The sequence below is a fragment of the Elephas maximus genome, chromosome 12, assembly GCF_024166365.1.
Source record: "Elephas maximus indicus isolate mEleMax1 chromosome 12, mEleMax1 primary haplotype, whole genome shotgun sequence".
NCBI classification, from domain to species: domain Eukaryota; kingdom Metazoa; phylum Chordata; class Mammalia; order Proboscidea; family Elephantidae; genus Elephas; species Elephas maximus.
This window is the reverse complement of record NC_064830.1, coordinates 8,418,383-8,430,183: the sequence shown is the minus strand read 5'-3', so window position 1 is coordinate 8,430,183 and position 11,801 is coordinate 8,418,383. Positions and strand designations below refer to the sequence as shown.

The 11,801-nt window shown below is 39.3% G+C and overlaps 1 non-coding gene across 1 annotated transcript; it reads left to right on the top strand.

Moving 5' to 3' along the window:
• The first annotated feature begins 11,404 nt into the window (after window positions 1-11,404).
• Window positions 11,405-11,511, top strand: LOC126087600 (U6 spliceosomal RNA). Its single transcript, XR_007519782.1, has one exon. It is a non-coding gene; the product is annotated as a U6 spliceosomal RNA (small nuclear RNA).
• Window positions 11,512-11,801: the final 290 nt, after the last annotated feature.

The following is an 11,801-nucleotide window of genomic DNA, read 5'->3' as shown; positions in this document are numbered from 1 at the left end:
TACTGCGCTGCCTCTGTGGAAAACAGACTTCTCTCCACTCTGAAAGGAAAAGAGTATCTGTTTGGGTAACAGCTAAAACCCCAGTGCTTTTGTCGTATTCCCGTAGTTGGAGAAACAGCGCTATCATGGAGTAGCTATAGCATGTGTGCAGGATGCCAGATTTGTATAAAAATTCGGCTGCCTGCTTTGAACTAGGAAATTCAGGCAAACTGGCTGATGAGCCCTTGCAAACAAAAGACCCAGGATGCCTGTCTGGGTTTGAGACAGGCTTGGTCACTTTGTACAGACACAGCCCAGAGCCAGCAAAGCCCTGAGGTACACAGAAGCCTCTAAAGGAGGGATTTGCATTTGCCCTGGAGGTGGCAGTAAATACAGGTGAAAACGATGACTTTGTTGTGATTTCAGAGTTAAAACAAAGTCCAGAGGTAAGAATCGGGCGGCGCACACAGGGAGGCTGCAGAGCAGGGCAGGATTAGGGATGAGCTCCCATCCACACTGCAGAGAGAGGACGGGGCACACTTGGACGTGCAGTAAAGGAAGACATCACGTGGCTTGGCAACAGCATATATCTCGAAGGTGGGAAAGCTGGGGTGACTGTAAGATAATGCCATAGGGCTTGGTCCATCTCTGCTTTCAATTATGCTGATTTTGTCCACAGAATTATCCACAGCATCGAAGTATCAGAATCTACCCAGTTGTCTTCAGTCTCCAAGCACGGGATCCTGAGCCAGCTCCTGTTTTCCATTTCTAAAGGAATGAAAATACATTTGGCCTCCATTTATGCAGGTCACCCAGATGTAGCAAAAGGCTATGAATCATGTAATTGCTCAGCACATGGCAAATATATGCTAAGAATCTCCAAACAGCAACAGAGCTCTACACACGCAGCAAAGCGCAGAGTGAGCAAAGAAGGCGTGCAGTCTTGGCACTTGACCCTGAATGCGGGAGTGAGATGAATCTCTGCTGTGATTGTTCCATGCACCTTTCAAATGTGAAAAAGGACAGAATTTAAAGCACCCAGCGGTGACTTTCATGAGGTCATTGAAATAGGTGTTTACATATATAATTACCTATGTTAACTGATACGAAAATTGCAACAGAACCCACAGCAAGAGAGTGAGTTACAAGCACAGGGGAGATTTCCTCCAGATTGAATTTTCAGCCCAAAGGCTATATTTCTAAACTCCCCATGCAGCTAATTCCAGTGACTACATTTCTTTAGAAAAGTCATTTTTCCATGTGCTGTGCTCTTGTAACTCATGTAAAAGACTTAAAAAAAAAAAAGTATGAGGAGAACATTCATTCCTATGAGGAATAACTAGAAAGGAAAGTTTTTTTCTTTTGACATTAATTTTATATTCTTAAGAAGTATCTTTTCTTCTATAATAGAATTTTTAGTAAAACATTAAGACCATATGCATTTATTACTGTTGTATTGTTAGGTGCGGTCTAGTCAGCTCCAATTCATAGGAACCCTATGTACAAGAGAACGAAACACTGCCCTGTCCTGCGCCATCCTCACAACCGTTGTTAAACGCTTGAGTCCATCGTTGCAGCCACTGTGGCAATCCATGTCACTGAGGGTCTACCTCTTTTTTGAAGACCCTCTACTTTGCCAAGTAGGATGTCCTTCTTCAGGGACTGATCCCTCCTGATAGCATGTCCAAAGTATGTGAGACAAAGTCTGACCATCCATGTTTCTAAGGAGCATTCTGGGTGTACTTCTTCCAAGACAGACTTGTTCATTCTTCTGGCAGTCCGTGACAATCTTCTTCATCAACACCATAATTCAAAGGCATCGATTCTTCTTCAGTCTTCATTATTCATTGTCCAACTTTCACATGCATATGAGGTGATTGAAAACACCACGCCTTGGGTCAGGGGCACCTTAGCCCTTAAAGTGACATCTTTGCTTTTTAACACTTTAAAGAGGTCCTTTGCAGCAGATTTCCTCAGTGGATTGTGTCTTTTGATTTCTTGACTGCTGCTTCCAGGGCATTGATTGTGGATCCAAGTAAAATGAAATACTTTATAATTTCAATATTTTCTCTGTTTATCATGATGTTGTTTATTGGTCCGGTTGTGAGGATTTTTGTTTTCTTTATGTTGAGGTGTATTCCACACTGAAGGTTGTAGTCTTTGATCTTCATCAGTAAGTGCTTCAAGTCCTCTTCACTTTCAGCAAGCAAGGTTGTGTCATCTGAATATCACAGGTTGTTAATGAGTCTTCCTCCTCCAATACCGATGCCATGTTCTTCTTCATATAGTCCAGCTTTTCAGATTTATACATTTATAGTTTATAGAATTTGAAAGGTAGCGACCTAGGCAGTGGCTATACTGTGGTGGCCTCTTCTTAGTAACTTTCACTCTACGTGAGCATCCAGCTTGTACTCATTCATGCCAGAGGTAGTCACAGCCATCAATGAATAGTTCTGAGCTCAAATCGGTAATCTGTCATCTTTTACCATTGGGTCTTATGTTTGCAATAAATCTAATCCACCTTCTACATGATAGCCCTTTAGGTATTTGAAAAGAGTTGTCTTGCTCCACTTTGCCCCTCAAATTTTCTTCCTTCAACTACTAGCTGGAAGGTTGGTCATTTGAACCCACCCAGTGGCACCTCAAAAGACAGGCCTGGTGATCTGCTTCTGAAAGATCACAGCCTTGAAAACTGTATGGAGCAGTTTTACTCTGCACACGTGGAGTCAACTTGACGGCAACTAACAACAATAACAAAAAGATCAAACTAGGTTACTTAGCCATCACACCACACTGTTGAATTATTATAAATTATTACTAAGCCACATCCCTAGTCTCTGGATAGTGCAAATGGTTGATGCACTTGGCTTCTAACTGAAGGGTTGGAAGTTCCAGTCAACCAGAGGAAGAGAGGGCTGGCATTCTACTTCTGAAATTTCAGCCTTTGAAAACTGGAGCACATGAGTTGGACATGACTCATTGGCAACTGGCATAAGACACATCCTTACTATTCCGTACTTGGCTTTTTCTCCCATCAGTGAGGATAAGGCTTCTTCATTTTCCGTATGATAGTGAATAGCCCATAATTCTTCATCTTATCCTCATGGATATTATGGGATCCGATGTGAAGTGACTTTTCTAGTCCAGGAAGATTACATCACAAATACTTCTGTCCAATTCAGAAAGATACACAAGGTAAGTCTGACATGACTTGTTTTTAGTTATCTGGCCAGGTCTGAGGAATCACTGCTTCCTACAGGAAGTTCTCACAATTCACCCTAAGTCCAAGATCAATGTCAAGCTTGCCAGCATTTTGAACTGAGCTGCTTCTCCCTTTTGACAATAAACATAGCATTTACCTATCTCCAATTTCCATATATAAATTCCTCAAAAATAATTGATGATGATTCATCATATTTGTTACTTTCCCAACAAGTGGGCTAAATGTTTTCCTTCTCAAGCCTGCATCTCTGTAGGAATATGATGGCACACTCAAGTTAGGTAGTTCAGAGTTTTTAAAAAAGTATGGGCAGTGTCGAAATAATCCATAAAGAGGTATAGCACCCCATTAACAGTGGGGGCCATACTCCATCTAGGCAAAAAGAACCAAGGAAGAAAGTATTTCTTAGATACCAGAAAGAAAATGGAATGGAGAGGGCCAACTGCCAGGAGCTATGGCATTTGGAAGAGGGAGAGAACAAGTCACAGTGAATCTGCAGAGAGGAAGCTGGGCCAATCAATACCCCAATCTCTCTCTTCTCTCTCTCTCTTTTTTAATATCTAGCTAGGGCCACTGGTAGGCTGAAACCCACCAGAACCAAAAGGGCAAGGTAGCCTGTTGCTGTCCATACAGGGTAGCCTCCTAGGGCACACAGCAGGTTGCAAGATGAAGAGTGAAGCCAGAGGAAGGAACAGAAGATATATGGTAGATCTTCATATAGAATAAAAGGCCTACTAAATCAGGTAAGTTAAATATTCTTTCTTACCATCATAATTTACCTTTTATTCTAAAAACCAGTCATTTCAGTTTCACAAAAAGAGTTTGTTATTATGAACCATATAGCTTCTGTCATGTAAAGTCCTTACAATCAGTAGAAAAATATAAGCAAGACTTTACTTGCAAAAAAATTCATACTTCTTCTTAATACTTCATAGTCTCCAAACAACTTTGCAAAACCTGACTGGGACATCAAATGGAGTGTGAAGTAATTAGCCAATTTAGTAAACCTCAGCGGTGGGTATAACTTAATATAATGGGTATATCTTCTAGAAAGGTCGTTTACATTTGGATTAGCCATGTGTGTTGTTCCTTTATCCTATTTAGTTTCCTAGTGCTCCATTCTCACATTTCTCCATTTCTCCATTCTTCCTCACCAATCTGGTTTTTAGTGAATTAAAAAATACACTACTCTTAAGCAACAATTCTGCATGGTATCTTTTCCTCTTCCTTCATTCCACATTCTCTTAAGTTTTAAAACCTCTCCCTGGAGAAGGACATCATGCTTGGTAAAGTAGAGGGTCAGTGGGAGAGAGGAAGACCCTCAACATGATGGACTGACACAGTGGCTGCAACGATGAGCTTGGTGTAGCAATGATTGTGAGGATGGAGCAGGACTGGACAGTATTTCATTCTGTTGTACGTAAGGTTGCTATAAGTTGGAACCAACTCGATGGCACCTAACAACGACAACCACTGTATCATAATCATACACTTTTTGTATTCTCTTACACATTTTCTCAAGAAGTTTTTCTTGTCCCTAAAATTGTAAAGACACTACAATGCTTCTTAATCGTGGTAGTGATGTTGCTTTGGAGGTACAAGTTGTACTTATTTCTGTCAATAAGGCAAACTTTGAGCATTTACAAACATTGCCTGAGTAGTATCAATATAATTCTGTCAAGATCAGGTTTCAAAGTTGAAATATCCCATGGAAGAAACATATGAAAACAGTGAGCAAATTCTGGAATAAAAGAAATAATGTGGGATACATTTTTAGAAGATATAAGATATAAAAGATGTACTAAAAAAAGCTATAATAGCTAAAAGGCGCATGTTAACATCAGAATATTCTGAGATCACGTGTTCGTTTATTTCCCATTCATCAAATATGTATTGCCTACAATGTATTAAGACCTGTTTTTAGGTATGAGGGGCACCCAATGAATAAAACAGAAACAAATTTCTGCCTTCCTGGAGTTTACATCCAGATCAATAATTAAACACATAGTATGTCAGATACGGACAAGCGCTAAGGAGAAAATTGTATCTGAGGTTGTGGTAGGGAGTGACAAGGCCTTGGGAGAGGGTGTGTACAGTTTTAAATAAATTGGTCATGTGAGGCCTCCATGAAAAGGTGACAGCTGAGCAAAATTCTGTAGAAGGTGAGGGAACTAGCAATAAGGAAAGCTGGACAAGAGCGTTCGAGAAGAGTGAGCAGCAAGTTAAATTCTCTAGTGCAAGAGGGAGCCTAGCGTATTCCCATGCAGCAAGGAGGCTACTATGGCTAGAGTGGAATGTTCGGTGGTGACAGGAGAAGGGAATGAGGCTAGAGAAACAATGAGTGGCCAGGCCATGTACAGCCTAGTAGGGCTTTGTACGAATTTTGGCTTTTACCCTCAGATGGGAAACCATCGGAGGGTTAGGACAGAGGGGAAACATTATCAAACTTGTGTTTGTAATTTTTCACATGGGCTACTGAATTATGAATAGATTACAGGCAACTGTGAACAAGGATAGAAGTGAGAACGGCATCTTAGTTTCCTAGTGCTGCTGTAACAAAAGTACTACAAGTGGGTGGCTTTACAGAAGAGAAATGTCTGGTCTTACAATTTTGGGGGCTAGGAGTCTGAATTCAGGATGTTAGAAGGGATATGCTCTGTCTGCTGTAGAAGAATATCAGTGTTTATTGGCTTTTCCTGGCTTGTAGAAGGATCCTCACATGGCATTTTCTCCCTGTGTGTGTCTCTGTCACTATGTGTCTGTTTTCCCTTTTCATAAGAAATCACTCAATAGAGATTAGGCTTAGGACCCTCTCTGCTCTAGCTGGACATCATTTTAATATAACAAGAGAAAAACTCTCTTTCCAAACAAGGTCATGTTATCAGGTACAGGGGTTAGGATCACAACATATCTCTTTGGAGAACACAATCCAATCCATAGCAAAGACTTAGGAGGATACTGTCATGATCCATCTGGGAGGTGATGGTAACTTCTGTCAGTGTAGTAGAGGTAGAGGTGGTGAAAAATCCTCAGACTCTACACACACATTGAAAGTGTATTCAACAGACATTGAGGTATAGGGAAAATAACAAAACCAAGGATTACTCCAAGTTTTTGAAAAACTGGAGTTGCTAATGAAGATGAGAAAGACTTCCAGGGAACCAGTTTGGAGGTGAAAACCAGGAAGTCAATGTCAAGAATACCAAATTTGAGGTTCCTGATTGTCATCTAAATAATGATGTTGGTAGACAAACACATGCAAAAATAAAATGGTGGTTATCTCTAAGTATGGAGATTCATGGTACTTTTTTTTTCTTTATTTTTTTCTTAAAATTTTATTTTTGTTATTTTTTTTGAGAATATACATAGCAGACCAAACACCAACTCACCAATTTCTACATATACAGTTCAGTGACATTGATTACATCTTTTGAATTGTGTAACTATTCTCACTCTCCTTTTCTGAGTTGTTCCTTCCCCAATAACATAAGCTCACTACCTCCTAAGTTTCCTATCTAATCTTTTGAGTTCCTGTTGTCAATTTGATCCCACATAGATAGACCTTAAAAAAGCACAATGCTCATGGCAGACATTCTTTACTAGTTAAGCTAAACTATTTTTTGGCTTTAAGAAGATGTCTTTTGTTTTAAGGTTTAAAGATTATGTCAGGGCAATAGTTTCAGGGGTTCATCCAGTTTCCATGGCTCCAGAAAGTCTGGATTCTGTAAGAATTTAAAATTCTGTTCTGAGTTTTCTCCCTTTTGATCAGGAATTTTCTGTAGAATCTTTAATCAAAATGCCCTGTAATGGTAGCCAGACACCATCTAGTGCTTCTGGTTTCATGGAAAGAGAGGCAGTTATTCACGGAGGCAATAAGCCACACATTCTGTTTCCTCCTCCTATTCCTCACTCTTCTTCTTCCTCTCTTACTGCAGGTGAATAGAGACCAATTGTGCCTTGGATGCCTGCGTTTAAGACCCAGGCACTATGCAAAGAACTTGGAGGTATAAAAGACCAACTAAGCACGTTATTAAGCCAATTACCTGGAATGTCCAATAATCCTTTCTTGGAGGTTCAGGATCATGGTTTCATGTGACAGCCTAGTTAATATGCCTTTATTTTTACTTACATTTGCCACTTTTTTTTTAACGATACTCTTTTAGTAATCTTGTCATATGTGTATACATTTTTTTTAGTAAGTGCTATTGTAGAGATGTGCTTATCTTTCTCTCCTGTAGAGTGTAATCTCTCTGAGGGCCAGGCCTATTAATTGATGTATCCTCAGAACCTGAGATCTGAGATATGTTTATGAAATGAAAAAACACATGGAGAGTAATTCAGTTAGCAAGGCAGAAAGCATGCTTATTATTACATATTAGTTCCTAGAATTATTTTGCACAAATCTTCACTAGTCTCAATAAGCTAACTGCGATGTCATATTAATGCCCAGAAGAAAATAGATGAATTACTTCACAGGAAGAAGTGGGTTAATCCCTGAGAGATCACCTGGTCAACCATTTAATCTCTATATGTGATGTTGGGAGAGAATGAGGGGTAAAGGGAAATCAAGTAGGTTACCATCTATTCCTCATATTCCCATCAACAAGACCAGCATCCTTTTCATCTATTTTGAACAGTTGGGTTCCAAGTATTTCATTGCCTTAAAATTTAATAAGTGTTTCTCCAAATAAAGGATATTTACTGAAGATATTGGATCAAGTCTTTATTACTTAGAAGAATACTAAGGTAGTATTTTTAAAGTAAAAACAACATGATCTAATTTAAGGGAATAAAACCTCCTTCAACTATGAAAAATGTCCTTTTTTATTGTTAAAGACTAAAACCTATAATGAGAAATAAAGGTACTTTGCTAACATGAGCTGAGTGAAATTACAAATTAATGGGGGTCTGTAGTCCCCAATGTGGTCTTTAGAATCAAATATTTCTTACAGAAGATTCATGGTCTTATTGAGACATGTCACCACCAGCAGGAGTATGTTGTTGATAGTCCCAATGGTGTTCTTTAACTCTGTATTTTCTTCCTTCAGCCTTACCTTGTGGCTCAGTGAAATTCACAGTGCAGGCTGGAATGCTGTCAGACTGCCCCCTGCACCCTCACAACAGTGGAGAAATGGATGCAGTGGTCATCACCCAGACGGAGGATTTAAACACAGAAAAAGCAGGTCACGCTGTGATGTCAGCTTATATTTTTATATGTTGTTGCTGTTACAGTGTGCTGCTGAGTTGATTTCAACTCATAGCAGTCCTATAGGACAGAGTGGAACTGCCCCATATGGTTTCCGAGGAGCAGCTGGTAGACTTGAACAGCCGACCTTTTGGTTAACAGCCTGAACTCTTAACCACTTCACCTCCAGGGCTCCATATTTATATATAGGGATTTTTTTTTTTCCTTATATTAAGTACTAACACGCTTTCAGATTGTTTTCTAATTTAAAAATATTTATTACTCAAGATTACTCTCCAGGTCCAGAGAGATTAAAGATAATGAACTAATATCCAGTCTCTTAATTTAATCAATTAGGTAGTGGGTGTGGGGCTGGAATGGAGGAATTCTATTTTTAATCCAAAACAAGTTTATCATCTCTGACACACCAACTTCTGTTCATAAGTTTCCTATGCCAGTCATGGTTCCTGCCTTTCTTTTGATTCAGAAAAAGAAAACTCCTAAATTAACCTTGACCTCAATCCATCCCCTGCTTTGTCTCTAACCTGTTTAACTTCCTCTCAATCCCTACTATCATCCCCCAACTCAGACCCTATCACCTCTCACTGGGCTATCATAGATAGTTATATAACTGATATCACTAGCTACACTTATTTCCCTCCCCTTCTGCTTCACACTGATTTTACCACACTAATCTTCACATTAATCTTATCACAGAATTCCTCTTGTTATTATTCTTTACCATTTCATTGCTGCCTAGTGAATTTTGTCCAGGCTCTTTAACCAGCATTTAAGACCATCCATTAAATGGCTGTTTACTCCATCTGCACTTGACATCTCTGTTTCTTTAAGCTAACATTTGCTGAGTGCTCTTCATATACTCCTTCAATCCAGATTCAAACCAGCGACCTAAGGATGCCTGTCAACCTCCGCTATAGTCCTCTGCTGTACCAACTTAGCTATCAAAGGACTTAGATGCTATTATTATTGAAATGTCAACAGGTGCACTCTTCAAATTTTATCTATTAAGTAGGTGCTGTTATTAGCTACAATGAGGCAGGCATTGGTGATTTAGCAGTGGAATTTTCACTTCCCATCGGGGAGACCGGGGTTCAGTTCTGACCAGTGCTCCTCATGGACAGCTACCACCTGTCAGTCAGTGGAGGCTTGATGCTGAATAGGTTTCAGTGGTGCTTCCAGGCTAAGACTAGGAAGGAAGACCTACTTCTGAAAATCAGCCAATGGAAGGAAACTCTATGGATCACAATGGTCCAATCTGCAACTTATCATAGGAATAGCTCAGGAGCAGGCAGTATTTTGTTCCAGAATGCATGGGGGCTCCATGAATCTACTGGATGGCAACCAACAACACTGTTATTTACATTATATATATGCATATATATATTTTTAAATCAAAGGGTAGAAAATCTTTAGAAAACCTAAGTATCCTTGATAAAGTAGGTAATGGTTTATGCGTGCTTATAGTGATCAACATTCAGGCCTCTCTTTCAAGTTGGTGGCTTGATTAAGCAAATCAGCTGAATCAGGTTCTCTGTATTTGGTTCTGCAGGATTTGTTCTTTTGTGCCTACTTCTCTTGGTCTGCCTGAAAAACGATAGATAAGGAAATAACAACTCGATTACATGCTTCTAAAATCTTTTCCATGAGGCCATTTCCATTGAAACTCCGTGGTTTGTGTGTCACTTATACTAATTAAAGTAGGGATTTTATCTGAGGACTGGGTTTTTGATTTTTCATTGATGCTTTTTAATTTGGCACTATGTCTAAGAGCCACTTAGGGACAGAAAGAGAACGATGGATGTTTTGGATGTGCTAATTAGGATCAATAATAGGTTGAGTACCTTTTCTTATACATTCTGAATAAAAACTTTTCATGACATGGAATGGCATGTACTTGGCATTTAGATAGGAGTTCTTCTTTAGATGGTTTGATTAATGTTTTTGCTTCTCTGGGTCAAGAAAGGCAATACTTAGTAGTAGAGGCTAGCATTCTATTCATAATTTTGTGAGAACATTTGCACTTTATAGATGCTCTCTAAACTTGGACTCTGACAAGTTTGTGCTGAGATGCTCTCTAAACTTGGACTCTGTGACAGGTTTGTGCTGAGGTGGATCATGTTAAGTGGATTACGTCTTCTTATGAGAAACTTGCTTGACACCAGGGAAATTCCCTATAATTTTTCTCTATTTAACTTTTAACTTTAAAGTATTTTAAAAAACAAGTCATAGCTATAATAATGGATTTGGGGGTATGATAGAGCTCAGCTTAAGCCCTACTCCTCCACTTGCTAAGGGCATGTCTTTGGGCAGGTTAATTCTCATGTCTAAACCTGTTTCTTCACTTGGAAAATAGAGATACAAGAATAAATAACACCTCGCGCATAAGAGGAGCCTGATGGCATAGTGATTAAGAGCTCAGCTGCTAACCAAAAGGTGGGCAGCTCAAATCTACTGGCTGCTCTTTAGAAACCCTATGGACAGTTTTCTCTATCCTATAGGGTCACTATGAGTTGGGATTGACCAGAAGGCAATGGGTTTGGTTTTGGTAGTGTGTAAGATGTAAGCATAGTGTCCAGTACATATAAAACCAAAAACCAAACCTGTTGCAGTCCAGTTGATTCCCACTCATAGAGACCCTACAGGACAGGGTAGAACTGTCCCACAGGGTTTCCAAAGAGTGACTGATGGATTTGAACCACTGATCTTCTGGCTAGCAGTCGATTTCATAACCACCAGGGCTACCTAGTACATATAAGTGATCAATGAATGTTTGATAAATGAGTAAGTTAGAATGTAAGTATGTTTGAATATTAGAAAATGCTATTTTATAAGAATAAAGAAAAATAGAAGTGGTTGTGGTTGTGTTGTTGTGACCCTATAGTTGTAGCAGTTATCAACCTCCTTGCTTTACCGAAAATTAAACACCACATGACTCAATGGTTATACTAGAAATCCTACATGCTTGAGAATAAATGATGAATTATTAAAAGCTGGTTGTGGTGCTCGCTTCGGCAGCACGTATACTAAAATTGGAAGTATATGGAGAAGATTAGCATGGCCCCTACTCAAGGATGACAGGCAAATTCGTGAAGCGTTCCATATTTTTAAAAATAAAAAAAAAGATTAAGAAAAAAAGCTAGTTGTAAAATAATATGTATGTTTGTGTGTGTGTGCATGTGTGTGAAAAGAAAAAATAGAGATAGAAACTAGATCCTATATCACATTAGAGTTTTTTTTACCCTCCTTGACTATGACTCAGACATTTCTTTTTGATTCAGTAAGCTTTATATTTATGTTAGTGGGTGCACAACGTTGTGCGAGGCCTAACTCTGTGTCACCATAGCCTTACATCTGATTTCCAGGGCAGAAACTGCTGCAACTCTGGTGTTTTTAGTG